Source organism: Anser anser (genome assembly GCF_964211835.1).
Source record: "Anser anser genome assembly, chromosome: 7".
NCBI lineage: Eukaryota > Metazoa > Chordata > Aves > Anseriformes > Anatidae > Anser > Anser anser.
In genome coordinates, this window is record NC_139727.1 from 17,709,363 (window position 1) to 17,725,323 (window position 15,961).

At 43.7% G+C, this 15,961-nt stretch overlaps 1 protein-coding gene across 17 annotated transcripts in view; it reads left to right on the forward strand.

The window, feature by feature from the left end:
• The window catches only part of LOC310902572 (uncharacterized protein), an 881,556-nt gene that overhangs the window by 148,915 nt on the left and 716,680 nt on the right, over positions 1-15,961 (forward strand). For 2 of the 17 annotated variants that reach the window (XR_014586788.1, XR_014586789.1), the window contains one exon: positions 6,621-15,958. The exons of 13 other annotated variants lie outside the window; for them this stretch is intronic. The gene's annotated coding sequence lies outside the window, so the exon portion shown is untranslated. Of the gene's footprint in view, positions 1-1,598; positions 1,699-5,680; positions 5,756-6,620; positions 15,959-15,961 lie in introns of those variants that run through there. 2 more of the 17 variants (XR_014586787.1, XR_014586786.1) reach the window with 2 other exon arrangements.

A 15,961-nucleotide genomic window follows, 5' to 3' on the forward strand; every position in this document is an offset into this window, starting at 1 on the left:
TTTCGGTAAAGAAGTTCTTCCTAATATCCAACCTAAACCTCCCCTGGGGCAACTTTAGCCCATTCTCCCCCAAAAAAGAAGCACTCGCTCAACCTCTGAGAATCGGCAAGAGCTGTTTATTGCCAGGACATCTTGCAGGCAAGGCTGCGGGATGTCCGTGGTGTTTGGTGTCTCCAAGCTAATGCTTGCGATGGAGCCTGAGCAACGAGTAGGGGGCTCGCCGGGCACTCCTGCGATGCTGGTGGTGCTCAGTGGTACCGCCTGTATGTGTCTGTGGGCTGGGCGCCAGAGGTCCCTTGGGCACTGGTGTCTTTTGTGCCGCCAGCGCTATCCCTCCGCCCACGACACATCTCCTTCTGCTCAGGTGCATTCCTTCTTGGTGCTTCACCGGACGGCATCGCTGTCCTCGCACACCAAGGAGGCCTGCTGCTCGCCTTGCTCTTCTAGTCTTCCTCCTGCCGCACAAGCTGGCAGTCAGAGGGCCCAGATGCTCAGCGAATGCTGGGCCAGCTGCAGGGGGCCTGTTTTATAGGGCCTGCAGCAAAGGCGGGGCAGTGGTGGCCACTGTGACCTCAGCAAGCCTCTGTGATGGAGTGGCCCACGTGTGGCCAAAGGCGGCTGTGTTGGGAGCGGCCTGGAAGATGCCCTCACGTGGACAAGGAGGAGGGGTGGGGGGCTGAGGGCCCCTTTTCTGGGGCTGGCTCCCCCGGGCAATTTGGCTTGCCAGAGAGAAAGGCTGCCCCTTGGCCACGGGGACTGCCCTGCTCCTCCCATCCTGCGCCCTGGGTTTTAAGTCTTAGGCTATGATTCTCAAAATATTGTGAGGGAGAGGAGACTCTGAAGGATGATTAGGCAAGCCTTTACTCTGGGCAGTCTGTGTATGTGCTTAGTATTGTTCCAGGTTTGCTCTTCCCAAATCTGAGTTCATGATCTCACCTCCCATGCTCTGTTATATCCTTGTCTGTGTTGTTTTATGTCACCACTGCTGCATTCACCACTGAGGCAGATGATCAAATTTGTCTTCATCCCTGGTGTTCCTTCTTCCCTCGCATCTGGGTTACTTGGGAGATTAAACAGTGTCAGGGCTTGCAGCCACCTGTGCTGTTAAAACATCAGCAGAGGCACTCCCTTAGTTTTGCTCTCTGCAGTTGGCATGTAGATCGCTCCCAGGCAACGGACAGTATGTGACCCTGTTGTTGGGGATGTGAAGAGTTCAGCTGTTTGGACACAACTGTGCAGTGATAGGTGACAAAAGTGGGCCTTTTTATTTAGTGGTACAGCATGGAAGTCGGTGTGGAACCAAATTGTTCCATACTGAATATGCAAATAAAATACTTAAATCTACATTCTTCAGTCACATTTCTTAACTGCTGTCCAAGCATTTCCTTTCTTAGCTTTTCACTTATGTTTTTCTTTGTTATTAACCAAGCTAAGCTATTCTTTAGTCAAGAGACTGACATCAAAATTTTCATGCTTGCAATTCATTATCATCACTACTTGTTCTGCTTGCCCATGTCAGTTTCTGTGCCTTGTGCCAGTGGCATTCTCTACTTTTCATTTCGTCTTTTCCCCGTATCCCTCTTTTCCTGTCTCACCAGGAGCTACCTTCTGCGTGTGGACACCCTTCTGCAAGCGTGCAGCGAACCACCCTGCCTCATTCAAATCCCTACTGAAAAGGTCTCTCTGCTCACAAAAGCAGTAAGTGGGAAGGAAGAGGGTGGGGAAAAATGAAAGCAAAAAGGTGGCCACAACCAGGAGATGTCACAAAGCCTTTACGGAATAACCACAGTAATAACATTCTTCCATGTATTCTTCTCAGTTCCTTGTTTATTTACGACCAATATTTGCTGTCGTGTTCAATTCACATAGAGACCAATTTGGGAAAAGGTGACTGGGTGTTATTCAGAAGTACAGTCCCCTCAGAAATGCACGAGCAGGCTGTGCCAGGAGGCATACAGAAATTAAGCAGCCCTGAGTCTCCCTTGTATCCCCATTACCGTGGGTAAAGGTTACCTTCTTTCCCCATAATTGCAGCCCCCTCTCAAATGACCACATAACAGCATTACCTGGAAATGAAAAGAAAAAAAAATCAAAACCAAAAAGCAGCAAATACCATTCATACTGGCCTCAACAATAACTGGCTGTTGAGAATCTCCCATTTGCAAAATGTCCATGTCTTCTCTTAAGCTTTTGTCTGTGCTTGTTATGCATCATATAAAGAAATAATTTGGCAATTAATGTGATAGCACCAGTAAAAAGCTCTGCTCCGCTGACTGGTCTTTTCAGGCTCCTAGAAAGCAGACTGATGCTGCAGAGGGGAATAATGTGCTTAATTGTGTCTCGCCTCCCCGGTTTGCCTTCCGAAACCCTCTGCACTGTGAAGGTGGAGCTGCGCTGGCACGTCACTGGGGGTGCTCGCAGCTTGTTTGATAAGTGGCAGACAGCTAGTGGCTGCCTTTGGTTGCTTACTGCTCTGCTCGCCTCCTGAAAGCCATCGATAAACGCAGGAGGTGCAGTAATTGGATATAGATTGATGGATATATAGTTCGCTGCGCAGTGATAGGGTATGGATCAGCGCTGAGTAGGTATAATAAGAGTGACCCACCACATCAGCCCTGACTGACCAACCTGTGGTGGAGAGCTGCTGCTCCAGACCTCCCTCTGCCACTGCTTGAGTTGTGGCATGAAAAATGAGGAAGGTCTGGCTGCCCTCATTGTCCACATCCTGTTACAGTGTAGCTGGACAGGAGCAATCGACTTAAAAAAGGCTTTCACTGTCTTTGCTCGGGGGATCGTAACGTTTTCACATAACGGAGACTGCCCTTCAAGTTCTCAAACCTGCCAAAAAGGTAACCTCGGAGCGGGCTGGACAGCACTGCACCTGTCTGGTGGCACTGACAAGTCCTGCAGTTTGAGCCCCCCAAGTCGCTCGTGTCGTAAATCCACCTAAGCAAAAGTGTTCATGTGTGCTGGAGATCGTCAGGCACTCTGAGTCAGAAGACAGTTACACAGTTATCCACGTTTTAAGGCCCTTTTGTGATTTAGCCGTTCAGTTCTTCTCCTAGAAACCCACTGAAAGCTTCTGGAGGAGAAAGCCCTGTCTGAAAAGAGCCCAATAAATGCTGAGGGTTGAGAAGCTGTTGTTCAGCCACTGCTAAAGAGACCTGGTGTGCTGTGGAGCTGCGAGAAGAGATTTTAACAGGCTGGATGCTGCGTCTGCCTGGTGCTTTGCTAGGTGGCCAGGCCCTTGCCGTGTATCCATGATTACCTGTTTGTGCTCGGTGCTTTTCATTTCACAAAACAGTCACTTTTGCCACATTTGTAATGCCTGTAGTGATTAGGCAGGAGTTTGTATTTTGCTTCTGCAAGAAATGAGTCAGGTTCATCTCCCTGGGGTTCACATCTGAAAGGAATTTGGGGGGGATTTCTTCTACTAAATTACTTTGATCATTTCCCATTGCTGCAAAAACCACAGATTTAATTTGCACCAGAGCTCTGCTGGGAAAAAGTGTGAAATGGAGATAGTGAATCCGTATCTTTTCCATCTTGCTGATGCTAAAACCTTCTCCCAGGATTGCTCTGCCTTTCCTACAGGCCCCGCTGCCTTTCTCTGCTGCAACTGCCTCTCAGAGAAATTGTCTGTGCTCTAGGGGCACCCATATTGATTTGTCTCAGTTTATTTTCAGCCCGCTTCATATTTGAGACGTATTTTTAGCTATGAAAGAGAGTGAAGACATTTGAGAATCCAGCTTTATTGATCTCGTTTTAAAAAAGGTCTGGATGTTTGTGATCTGAAAAATATATGAAAGATGTCATAGTTATTCAGAGCTATATATTTTATTTTCCCTGTTTATAGTGGCTGTGCAACAGGCTAAATGCCGGTATTTTTGCAGCGATCTATGGCAGCAATGTTGCAGCAAGCAGCATAGCTGTTTGCATGTTGTTCAACTATTTTTCATGAATATAGCTCCTGATTGACTTCTGAACTATGATTTTCTGAAGAACTAGAAGAAAAGAGCCAGTATTCTGAGCTTCCAAATGCAAACCCAGTTTTAGAATGATATTTGCATGTTTTATAGCTCATGCCTTTATACATATTTATAATGTTATTTGTGTCTGGGCAGATCTCTTAAATATGAGAAAAATATCTTAATTTGTCCAAGTAATTGAGGTGCAAAATTCCCAAGTAAATATAAACATTGATGAAATTTCATGTTTGCGTTTTCCATTTCAAACTGAAAAATACTTGTTTGGGCGATATTTGAAGGTTCCTGAACTTTTGAGTAACAGTAGCTCCAGTTCATAAGTGAATGCGGCTTTGACAGGAACAATATGCAGAAATATGCCTTTGCTAATGTTTTGTTAAAAATACGTGTATTCAAAACTCCATAACAAAATGGATTTATTTCAAATTATGAAGTTAATTCAAAAATTTACAATTGAAAAGTGGAGTTTTTTTTCTAGTTAACGATACTTGTTAGATTTTGCAAAAGTTTCTTGGCCCAAGAGTTCTAAATAGAATTTAAATGAGTTAATTCCTCAGCTGTCTCCAGTTAGAAATTTTGCACGATGGCTTCCCTGGCACATAGCAGTGGAGGTGACAGCAGTGCTTCCGTTTTCATCAGTACAGAACCATCTTATATTGCAGCGTGGCTTCGTCTTCTTACGGGGAGAGTTGCTAGTTAGTTTCAATGAATTTAAATCTGAACCCAGCGTATATTTCAGCCAATTTGGAGTAATAACTGGTGGAATGATATTTCCCATTAGTGGCATTCTTGTACCCTTCCAGAACAAATCCCATAACCCACATGTTTTCAGGTGGTGGGTCTCTGAAGCCACATCTCGTGGAGATCATGCTCTGTCCTAAGGCTTGTATATCTCTAGAGTCTTTGCTGCTGTGAGATCCTTTCTGGTAAGGTGCTGTTCAACCTACACAAAGACAACTGTTGCTTTCAGGAGGGATGAGTCGCTCAGCATCGCCAGGCCTTGCTGGCTGACTCATAACTACTCCACTCTGCTGTACCTCTTAGCAAGAGGCTTGAGCGAACCATCACTCGGCTAATTTTCAAGGTGAGTTCACAATCTGGCGGTCTTACTCCAATGTGATGACTATAACATAAAGCAAAGGTCATATTCAGAGTTATTACAGAGTAAAATCTTTGTGTAATAAAAGATAATTCACTGTCTTGAATATATCCAGTTTAATGCGGTTTTCCCACGAAGATTTCTTAAAGCTTCTCAGCTGGATATAAATCTAGAAATAAACTTTGCAACATGTGAACAAAATAATTTAAGTGAGGAAGCAGATATGCAGCAGGAAATAAGCTAAAGATTTCTGTTTTCCAGTCATTTATGTTAGCAACTAGAATAAAGTGCCCTCTAATAAATTGAGGTGCATAGTGACTGATAAGCTCTAAGTGATTTTTATCACTTGGGCAGCATAAAGCAGCCACTGGTGCTTAAGTTGGGTTTATGAATGTTTTGCTTTGCCAGCGTGCAACAAAGAAGTCCAAATAAAGGGCCTGCTGGCCTCATCTATTGGAGTTGATTGCTCAAGATAAAGCACTCCAAATTAGGTATAACTAATTTAATCTGTTTAATGTAGGAAAAAGATGAGATGATGGCAGCTATGCCTGTCTCCTTTTCCTTGCAGTGATGTTTCATATCAGATGCTTTTTAGTTAACAGGTACATAGTGCTCCTTGGAGAAATGAATGTCTGCGAGTCTTTTCATAAATAATTGCAGCCGAGTAAATGTGAGTTCTTCTATCAGCTTTACAGTAAGATCTGAGTCACTCTGAATTCTCTCTTTTTTTTTCTTCCCAACACTGTATACATAATATTCAGTAATTTGTTTGTTTGCGAAAAAGAGAAAGCATTTTGCTGCCCAGTAGTATAAAATCATGAGTAGGGCTGAGGTGGTTGTTTTTGTGGTAAGAAAAATCTGCAATCTTAAGGCACAAAATAAAATCAGCTCTAGAATCTGTTCATGTTTCATTGCTAGCACATGCTAGAGGCATGATTAAGAAGTCGCCACTGCGCCTGTTAGACTGGAAGACATGAGACAGTTCTTCAGCAAATGTTCTCGGATAGCACAGGGCCTTTTCTGAAAGAATTTTAATTGAAGACTCATCTCACTGTCTTGGAGACATAAACCCATTTGAAAGCAGTTATCTTGTATAGTCTGAGGCTGATTTTTGCCCTGCAGGAATATGTTTTGACTTTTGCAAAGTGATAACAGCCTTTTTATGATATACCATTTAATTAAAAGATACATGTTGTTGCTTCAATCGATGCTTTCACAGAGACTGTCTGCCATTTCTGTTAATAAACTTAAAAGTAAGTTCATCTACATGTTGCGATTAGAAAAATTCCGCAGAAGGAGAACAAACAGAAATTGCTGAAGGTGGTACGTTTGCTGGCAATTTATCTGGATTTTTTAAAAAGGTTGAAAACAGAGCATTTTGTTGTCATCTCTTGAATCAGTTTTACTACCGCACATTCTTGTGGCTACAATGGATAATACAGTCGTACCAGGCATAGGATAATGAAGCATTTCCTAGGTATAATTTATTTTACATTGTTTCAAGCTAAAGCCTGTCTCCATTGCTGACTTTACAGGGATCTGGCACTTTGTTTGGGACTCTGGCTTCAGCTACGTGTAGGCTGTGAAGCCTGATTCTGAGCTACTCGTTATGGAGGTCAGTGAGATTACACTTGGCATCCAGACATGGCTTCATTTGGCGGAAACACGGCCCAGTAACAGAAAGTTGTGGACATGTACTTTACCAGGATGTCATTATTTTCCTTTTGTTATCTTTGTATTCCTTTTACAGTTTATAATGTCAGAAACAAACGGTACAGACTTCAGAAATCTGAAACATTCCTGTATTGTATAATGGCTCCTTATACTGTAAGTCATGATGTAGATAGGGACTGAAACAACAGATGGCTAGTTCAGAGGGAGGATTGTTGTCTCATGTCTGGAAGTTTATAGGTGCTGTCAGCTGCGTTGCTTGGGTTGACTGCAACCCTTTTCTTCCCATTTGTGCAGCCATGAATAAATATATGGTCCTCTGGTTTGGCATAAAATTATATTGTGAGAATATCCGTGGAATCAGGACAAAAGACTTGTCACTCTTTTTGGTCCAGTGGTCATTTAAGTCATCAGGAAAATACAGAGGATTAATTGGAAAAATCAGAAGTCTTTTCTTTTTCCTTTTTTAAAATTTAAATTTAATTTTATTTTATTTTTCTTGATATTATTTCACAGAAAGCTTCAGAAAAGTTGAGCCAAAATCACATGATGGTGACAGGAAGGGAGGAAGGGATGGGCTTTTCTGAGAAGACCAGACTTTGGAGATCCAGTAGTGTAGAAACTCATCATGTGGACTGTGGGTTTCTTCACCTAGGGTTGAAGTTTTTTCTTTTTTTTTTTTTTTAATTGAAAGTGCTGTCATGGAGAGTAACGGATTGGGAGGATAATAAACAGACCAGTGAGTGGGCAATGAGTTGTCTAAGCTGAGTACATATGCAAAAGATTGTTATCTTTAAGAAAAGGATCACAGGAAAACACTTCTTTTCAGGCAAATGAAGTTATCATTTTCTGCATAGGTAGAGTCAGATTTTTTTTGACAGGGAATTAGGAGAAACAAAAGACTTCCTGTAAAATTATGTCGGAAGGCTTACTGTGATTCAGAATAAAGGTTTGGGTGTCATTCTGGCTTATGATATGTTGTTGTCTTTTCCTTTTGGTGAAATACAGCTGTGGGATGTAATTACTGCGTTTGTAATGTACCTTGTCCGGTAGTCATCTTTTCCCCTTGAAATATCTTATGGGAGCTAAAATGTCCTGTTGTAATAATGACCCATTGCAGTAATAAAATTGTCAAGCCAGGTGTATGATTGACCACTTCGTATTGTTGTAACTGTCCTTTTCATATCGCATTAGTCTGCCTTTATTACTATTGTGCATCATGTTTATGGGGACACCGTAAAATCTGTAGGCACTTGCACAGTATTCCCCTTCCCCCCTCCATCAACGGGGGCTATTTTTCCCTACTCTTCCATTTTCATATTTTGTTGTACAAGAAGTTCTTGTACTATTATTTTAGTTTTGGGGCAGAAAAAGACGTGAAATTCAAGGCTTCCACAACCTGTGAAAGAGTGCTGGACACTGAACAGGAAGGTAATGTCACCTGCTGCTTCCACTCTGGTTTTGTTTTCCCTGGCCAAAGTCCTGGACCACGTTCAACACTGATTTTCAAGTAGTTTTGGATCTAATCTGTAGGACATAAGCCCATGCAGAAGTAGTCCGCATGCAACAGCAAGGCTGAGAAGCCCAGAGTCAAATCCAAAGTTAAGGCTGAAACTAAAATGCCATCTATTTGACACTGTTTTCTTATAGCTTTGCAAATTAGTAAATAAGTTATTTGTTAGTATCTATGTGGGATTATACAGATAAATTGCTTATACCAATTTACAGCCATCAAGCTAGAGTGCAGCTTCATTTTGAGGTCTGCTGCTGATCGTCTGCACTGGTGCTCAGCTGGTGTGAATTATCTGAAGGGCTGCTTGGGTGCCTTAGGGAATGGGCAGCGTTCTCCATTACACAGGAAAGCTGGGCTGGAATACTCCCAGTTCAAAATCCAAACATCACCTGGACAGGATGAAGCTCAGTACCACCATGGAGAGAGCAGGAGCATCCGCACCGTACTTCCCAGTTCTTGGGCTTTCTGGTGGGCTCATTTTCTCAGGCAAAGTGCCACCTTTGGCCAGCCCCGGTGTGCGATACTTGTGCCCACAGCTAAGATTCCTTAAACAAAGGGATGTGATCATTTGCTTTTATGTATGAACATTTCTGCTTCTCAAAGCATTTTCAGGTGGTTCAGGGTCTTTTAGGGTCACCACGTCTTTTTTTCTCCTCAAATGACTAGTAGCTTTGTGCTGTGTCCCCAGCAAAAGACGCTAAAAAGTCAACCTCAATAATTACGGTCTTTTTTTGGACTTGTGATTAATGGTAAATTGAAATGGGAGAGAGAGATATCTAAAAATAGAAGATAGGAGGTAGTGGACTTGAGGAGAAAAACATACTCGTTTAATTAAAAGTGTGCCTTTAATTTAAAGAGCCATACAGAGCTTGTCAGCGACTAGAAGATGACTTCGGTTCTGGAAGATACAGCTGGTCTTTGGCTGATAGCATAGTTTGGCATTCGTAAATCTGCAGCTCCTGTGCTGAAAGTATTTCTGCAAGTAAATTAAAGGGTTTTCGTTCCTATGTCTGATTTTAATAGGCAACTTCTCAGGAGTTTTCTAAGTAGAGTTTTGATGAAGATGACTGTTATTTTCGTCCTCACCCCCCATAAGTCTTTCTTACGATCCTTTATGCTGTTGTTTTGACATCAATGGAAAGCTATGCCTTAGTACAGCTTCCTGTATATTGTATTCTTTTTCCTTTGTGCTCTAAATCTTCCCTATGGTTTTAGTTATATGCTCAACTGAAATGCTTTTTGAAAAGCTGCAGGTCCTTATTTATGTCAGCGCCAGCTTTAAAGAGCTTTCCAAGTTTAAAAAAGAAGAGCGTATTTGGTAATCATTTTCTCCTTAGTTTGCTTTTGTGTTTCTCCAGTTGTGTCATCTCCTCAGTGTATGTGATTGCGGGGAGGGAACGCTCCCTTCTCACCATGCCCAAGGCTGTGCAGCCGAGCAGCCTTCCTTCCCATCACAACCAGTTTCCAGCATAGTTCATAGTCCTCAACCTGGAGTGGTGAAGGGGCATGAAAATGTGGTTGGCAGAGGAATACGTGCAACACCCTGAAGAGGCAGTACAAACTGTAAGTCTCTGGGGAAAGGTTTGACCTCATGAAGGAGGAGGTTACGATAAGGAAGGTGTCCAGTAAGGAGGGAAGCAGGGAAAAGTTCAAGTGATTTATATCTATATTACTTCCAGTAACTTTTAACAAGAGAAAGGGTGGTCTCAAATGTACCTGTGCCAGTTTCCAGAAGACAAGTGTCTCATCCTAACAAGACAGGGATTTATTAATGTAAGTTCCTCAAGGGAGGAAATTTCAGTCTCTGGATACAAATTCACATGAGTTTTGTCCCAGTTTTAATGCTGAGCTGTTGCTGTTTGGTGGCGATGCTGCTTGTGGAGGCTCAGGATGTCCCGGTCCTGTCTCACTGTTGACCAGCTTCAGACTTCATATTGGGACGCTTTATGCAATGTACTTAGTGGAAAAGAGAGGCACCCTTAAAGTATTTCTACTCATCTCAGAGGGTAGTATTTGTTCTGTTACGCCAATTACTTACAGAGACATTGGACATGTCTCTAGAAAAGCCTCTAATTATTGTAATAATGAATTAGAGAGGTTTCTGAGCTCTGAAGAGGTGTTTAGCGTTGTTACAGGGGATAGATAACAAAAGAAGAAAACCGTGGAACCAATGCCTAGCAAAAAAGGTCAAATTAAACTAGTCTTTCCCTACAGTGTAAAATTTTGAATTATGGTATTCGGCAATTCTTAGGAAAAATTAAGCCGTGAGGAAGGGGATTTCTTTTTATAGAATTGCAGAACCTTAGAATCACTTAGCACTCAACAAAAACCACTCACTGACCCACAAATGGAAAGCACCACGCGCCACAAGGCTATTGTAACAAGTCAGGGAGTAATCTGCTCGTGCATACAAGGTAGCTGGGACAAGAAAGGCAATTTGAAAGAAAAAAAAATAGGAAAAGTTTTAGAGGAATCCTGAACATGATGGATTTTTCTTGAAGAGAGCGTTCGCCCCACAAGATCTGTCAAGAGTAACGTAAACATGGCTGCTCTTGCCCTGTGGGACATGGAGAAAAAGAAGGCAGGGTGCTGACGCCCTCAGCCCTGTGAACAGAACTGCAAAGGGCGCTTTTAAAACTGAGACACCGAATGGATGCAGCAGTTGTCGTAAGTGGGTGATTTCTTTAGACTTCACTAAAGAGTCCAAGCCATCTGTGATCCCATCAGGGGAGTAATGTGCAGCAGAGTACTATTTTATCGTGTATATTCAACTTAGAGGATCCAACTCAGAAGAGAAATGTGTATTTCCTTACAGTTCCTTCCTGGCAGAGGCAGGCTATTATTTTTGCATGTTCTACTGACATTTTTTAAAAAGAATATAGCTACAAGAGAAGAACTCTTTCTGTAATTTGTTCAGCAGAAATCCTTTTTCATATAAATGAGTAGCAATAGCTTGCGGTCCTGGACATGTGGGATGATAAAATGATACAGCAAGGCTTGAAACAGGGAGAGGAAATTATGGAGACAAAGAGAATGCCTCAGATCTTAGGGACAATGTAGAAGTACTGGCAGCTGAACAAAAAAATTTGCTAACAGTCGTATGGCTGCTTCTCTGACTCCTGGATATATTGGCAGCTGTAGAAACGGAGGGATCTGGTGAGACAATGGAGCTTCATCTTACCTCTGTCCTGTGATCAGCTGAGTTACATCAGCAAACGTATCTGTGTGTGAATGCCACATGTGGCAGTGGCTCCATACACAAAATCAACTTCTCTGTATAGAGAAGAGCAGATGGACTCGGAAGAGCATGACTTTGGTACGCAGTGACCTGGATCATACCTGTGGTAGACATTAGAGGACTGACAGTTACTGTGGTTTTCCATGTACTGCCCATTTGTCAGAAAGCTGAATTGCAGAGAAAGAGGAAACTCAAAAGGGCTTTTCTTGACATCCTTCTTATAATCCTGTATTGTTTTTAGTAGGTGTTTTTAGTTTGCTTTTAGTTTGAGTCTGTTAGTAGTAGTAGGCAATAAGTTACATGAATCTCCCTATGCTGAGTCTGCCTTGCCCGTGATGGTAATTGGTGAGAGATCTCCCTGTCCTTATTGCAATCCACGAGCCCTTTTTCTTTGTATTTTCTCTCCCTCTTCTTTTGAGGAGGGGGACTGAGAGTGGCATGGTGGAGCTTGGCTACCTGTGGGTGTGAAGCCACCACAAACGCAGCCTGCAGAAGTTTCCTGGTCACCTTTATGTGGGATATTGTTTTTCTAGGTGACACTCTAACACGGTAATTTTAAATGCCTTTTTTAGTGTAGCCACAAGCTTTAATTAGAAACCAGCTTCTCTCTCTGCAGAAGCTGATGCTGTGGAAATAAGAATGAGAGCTGTAAGTTTCTAAAAGTATACCAGTGTTTGGGAGTGCTGTTTTATGTGCAGCTCTCGGATAGCTGCTGCTAACATCCCCAAAGGCAGAGGATGTAAGTTGTCCTTACTGATACTCCTCAGCCAAGACTTGTGACCTTTGTGTCTGGGACTTCAACAACTGGAAGACTAAAGAGCTTATTCATTTAGGTACTTCTTCTAAATAAGTCATGTGGGATTTGAGTTTCCAGTCTGAAATATGTGCCTGTGTAACATGCGTCTTCATCGAAAGCTTACTGAATGGGATTTCACTGCAAGTATTAACTGTGCGGCTCATGCTGTCAGAGCACTGAGCCTGAGCCAAAAGCAGGAGGTCAAAAACATTAGTGGGGCACAGGAAAGGATAATGCTTCCTCCTTAAATGAAGAAATCACTTGAAGGACACTCAGTTATTTGAAGGGTAAGGTATGTAGAGAAAAAATATGATTGGTTTTGGACAGTATTATTCCTGGCTTTCCTTGTGTTCACTGAGAAGCTGCGTCTGTGTGCTGCTCTTGTGCTCCCGCTTCTCCTAGCAGAGAGGAGTGGTGCTCTTCAGGGCTCAGCCTGTTGCCATGGATTCTAATCAAGGTTTTAATGGTGAATTTTTAATGCTTGTATCTCAAGGAAGGTTGAATGAGGCCCGATCTCTGTGAAAACATAATGTCCATTTCTTGTTTGTGTTTTTCTTTTCTTCTTTTATTAGGAGGATTTCCTCCAAAGAAAGCAAGATGAGGGCTTCTTGTCTAGTTTTGCCCAAAATAAAGCACAGAGTCACAGAGTCACCTAGGTTGGAAGAGACCTCCAAGATCACCTAGCCCAACCTCTGACCTAACACTAACAAGTCCTCCACTAAACCAGATCACTAAGCTCTACATCTAAACGTCTTTTCAAGACCTCCAGGGATGGTGACTCAGCCACTTCCCTGGGCAGCCCATTCCAATGCCTAACAACCCTTTCGGTAAAGAAGTTCTTCCTAATATCCAACCTAAACCTCCCCTGGCACAACTTCAGCCCATTCCCTCCCAAAAAAGAAGCACTCGCACAACCTCTGAGAATCGGCAAGAGCTGTTTATTGCCAGGACATCTTGCAGGCAAGCCTGCGGGGTGTCCGTGGTGTTTGGTGTCTCCAAGCTAATGCTTGCGATGGAGCCTGAGCAACGAGTAGGGGGCTCGCCGGGCACTCCTGCGATGCTGGTGGTGCTCTCGGATGGCAGAGCACAAAGACATGCCGCAGTAGTCCCAGGCCTGTCCCGGCAGAGGTGGATCCACTTCCATCCGTTCCTCCACATCTGGTGGATCCAGCTCCATGGGCTCCATGGTGTTGGGCAGAAGGCTAAGCCAGTCCTTGCCCGGGACTGCCCAAACGGGATGCCTTCCGTCCGGAATGTTCTCAGGCCAGGGTGCCGAACCAGGGGGTCGTCCAGTCCCACGCCTCGGTCCCACGCCACTGTCGGCTTGATTGTCATGCATGGGTCCGACGCTGCCCTCTGGTTTACGGCCATTACTGGGTCCCGCACTGTGCTCCGGACTATAGATGCTCAGCGAATGCTGGGCCAGCTGCAGGGGGCCTGTTTTATAGGGCCCGCAGCAAAGGCGGGGCAGTGGTGGCCACTGTGACCTCAGCAAGCCTCTGTGATGGAGTGGCCCACGCGTGGCCAAAGGCGGCTGTGTTGGGAGCGGCCTGGAAGATGCCCTCACGTGGACAAGGAGGAGGCTTGGGGGGCTGAGGGCCCCTTATCTGGGGCTGGCTCCCCCGGGCCATTTGGCTTGCCAGAGAGAAAGGCTGCCCCTCGGCCACGGGGACTGCCCTGCACCTCCCATCCTGTGCCCTGGGTTTATTTTTAACACTGCTTTTTAGGCAATTTCATTCTATTCTTTACGGAAAAGAACAGAAGCAAGGTGCATCTTCAGCCCTAATTCCCATGTGCGCTTTGTGTGCCGAGTGAAGAATTTCTTCCTCACGTCACGTCTCATCTAAATCTCCCCTCCATTTGTTCAAAGCCGTTATTCCTGGTTCCATGGCTACACTCCCTGACAGAGTCCCTCTCCAGCTTTCTTCTAGGTCACTTTTATGGGTAACGTTAGGTGGCCAAAATGCAGGACCTAGCAAACTGCAGCCTCAGCTACCTTGTTCCACACATTCCACGTGACGTTTTCCAGCTCAGGCTCTAGCCTCTCATCAGTGTAACACAGAATCATGAAGGCTGGAAAAGACCTTCAAGATGATCTGGCAGCCAAATGTTTTCCTCTCTTCCTATCTGTCAGGTCTGGCTAAAAATTCGGAGTGCTAAAACCTTCCCTTGGTCATTCATCCCTATTGCTACCGTGTATTTAATAACAGTACCAGTTCTTGTTCATAACATGAGTTTTTTTACATTAACTTTTTGTGCACAGCTGTCTTTTCAGTTTGCTTTATAGTTACATTGGACTGTAGCAGTTATAACTTTCCTGTCTGCTATGTGTGCTGAACCTGTCAGTATACTTCAGGCAGCTACTCAAATGTTTTTTTATCTTGCAGTGTTTGTTGTACTGAGTATGTTGCATTGATTCAAATTAGATTAATCACTCAGTGTGATGGAGAGACACTTGAATACATGCAGGGTCCTATACTTGAACTGGGGAGAGATTGTAATTGGGTGCTGTTCTCCCTTCCATACACACAGCCTGTCTTCACTGAATAGCTGAATCTGGGCAAAAGAGAGTTTTGCTTGTGTTTTCCAGAATGGCCTGCAACTGCAGAAATAAGACTGTAAAAGCCCATCTCCAATTGGCCTGTAACCACTGATTCAGTATTCATGGATAAGCATACATTTAGATATGGAGATACCATCTTTTTTTTTTTTTAAACTGCTGAAAGAGGTGAACATTATTACCTATCTGCTACTGAAGGTAGCTTGTTGATTTAAGTGGGTGATTTAGATGGAAGGCTTTGGGAGTCCACCTTCCAAGGTGAGCCCATCTTGAGAAGAGGGAAGAGAGTTTGTTTTGCTCTTCCTGCATCCCTTGCCTTGTATGTGTCTATTTTTAAGTTTCTGCAGATGGAGTTGCACGTTCTGGCTGCGGCACATGTTCTGCGGTGACTCCTTGTTCCTGCAAAATGGCTAATTGAGTGTGAGACAACTTGGGCAGGAATGATTTACGCCATGTGAGCGCGGCTCAGACTTCAGAAAATACCAGTGGATTCTGCCAAACCGTCACGTTATCAAGTTGTTCACTTCTTGCCAGGCTTTATCAGTGATCATTAGCTTTGTGGTCTGGCTCAAATCTGTTCATTTGGGTGGAGTGTGAAATCAGTCTCAGTTTCTCCTTTTTTCTCTGACGCCTGCTGTTGGTGGTGGCCTGATGATTGATAGCAGCAGAGAAGTGGTTCTCAGCAGCTGAATGCACAGCCCTATGCTGCAGAAAGTACTGTGTTCCATTTTACACCTTTCTTGTCTTAAAATGTAGAAGGCACTGGGGGAACTGGGAAAACTCTGCCTGCGTGCTCAATCTCCAGGATCCTACTGGGGTTAAGTCACGTTGCATCTGTTGAGCTGCTTTCCGAGTTAAGTGACTTAAGGAACCAAGTCTTTCTTTTAAAATTCTATCCTCTCTTGGTCAGGTTGGTTTTGTATTATTGTATTGTACCATGGGGAGAAGTAAGCTTGCAGGTTTATCTACACGTAAGAAAAGAAGCAATACCTCCTGTGCTAAATGTCTGAGCTCGCTCTGCCCGGATGTACAGACAAATGCTTTTCTTGCTGTCCTCTTCTTGCCTCTTCTCCTTTTTGATAAAAGGCTTGTCTGTCC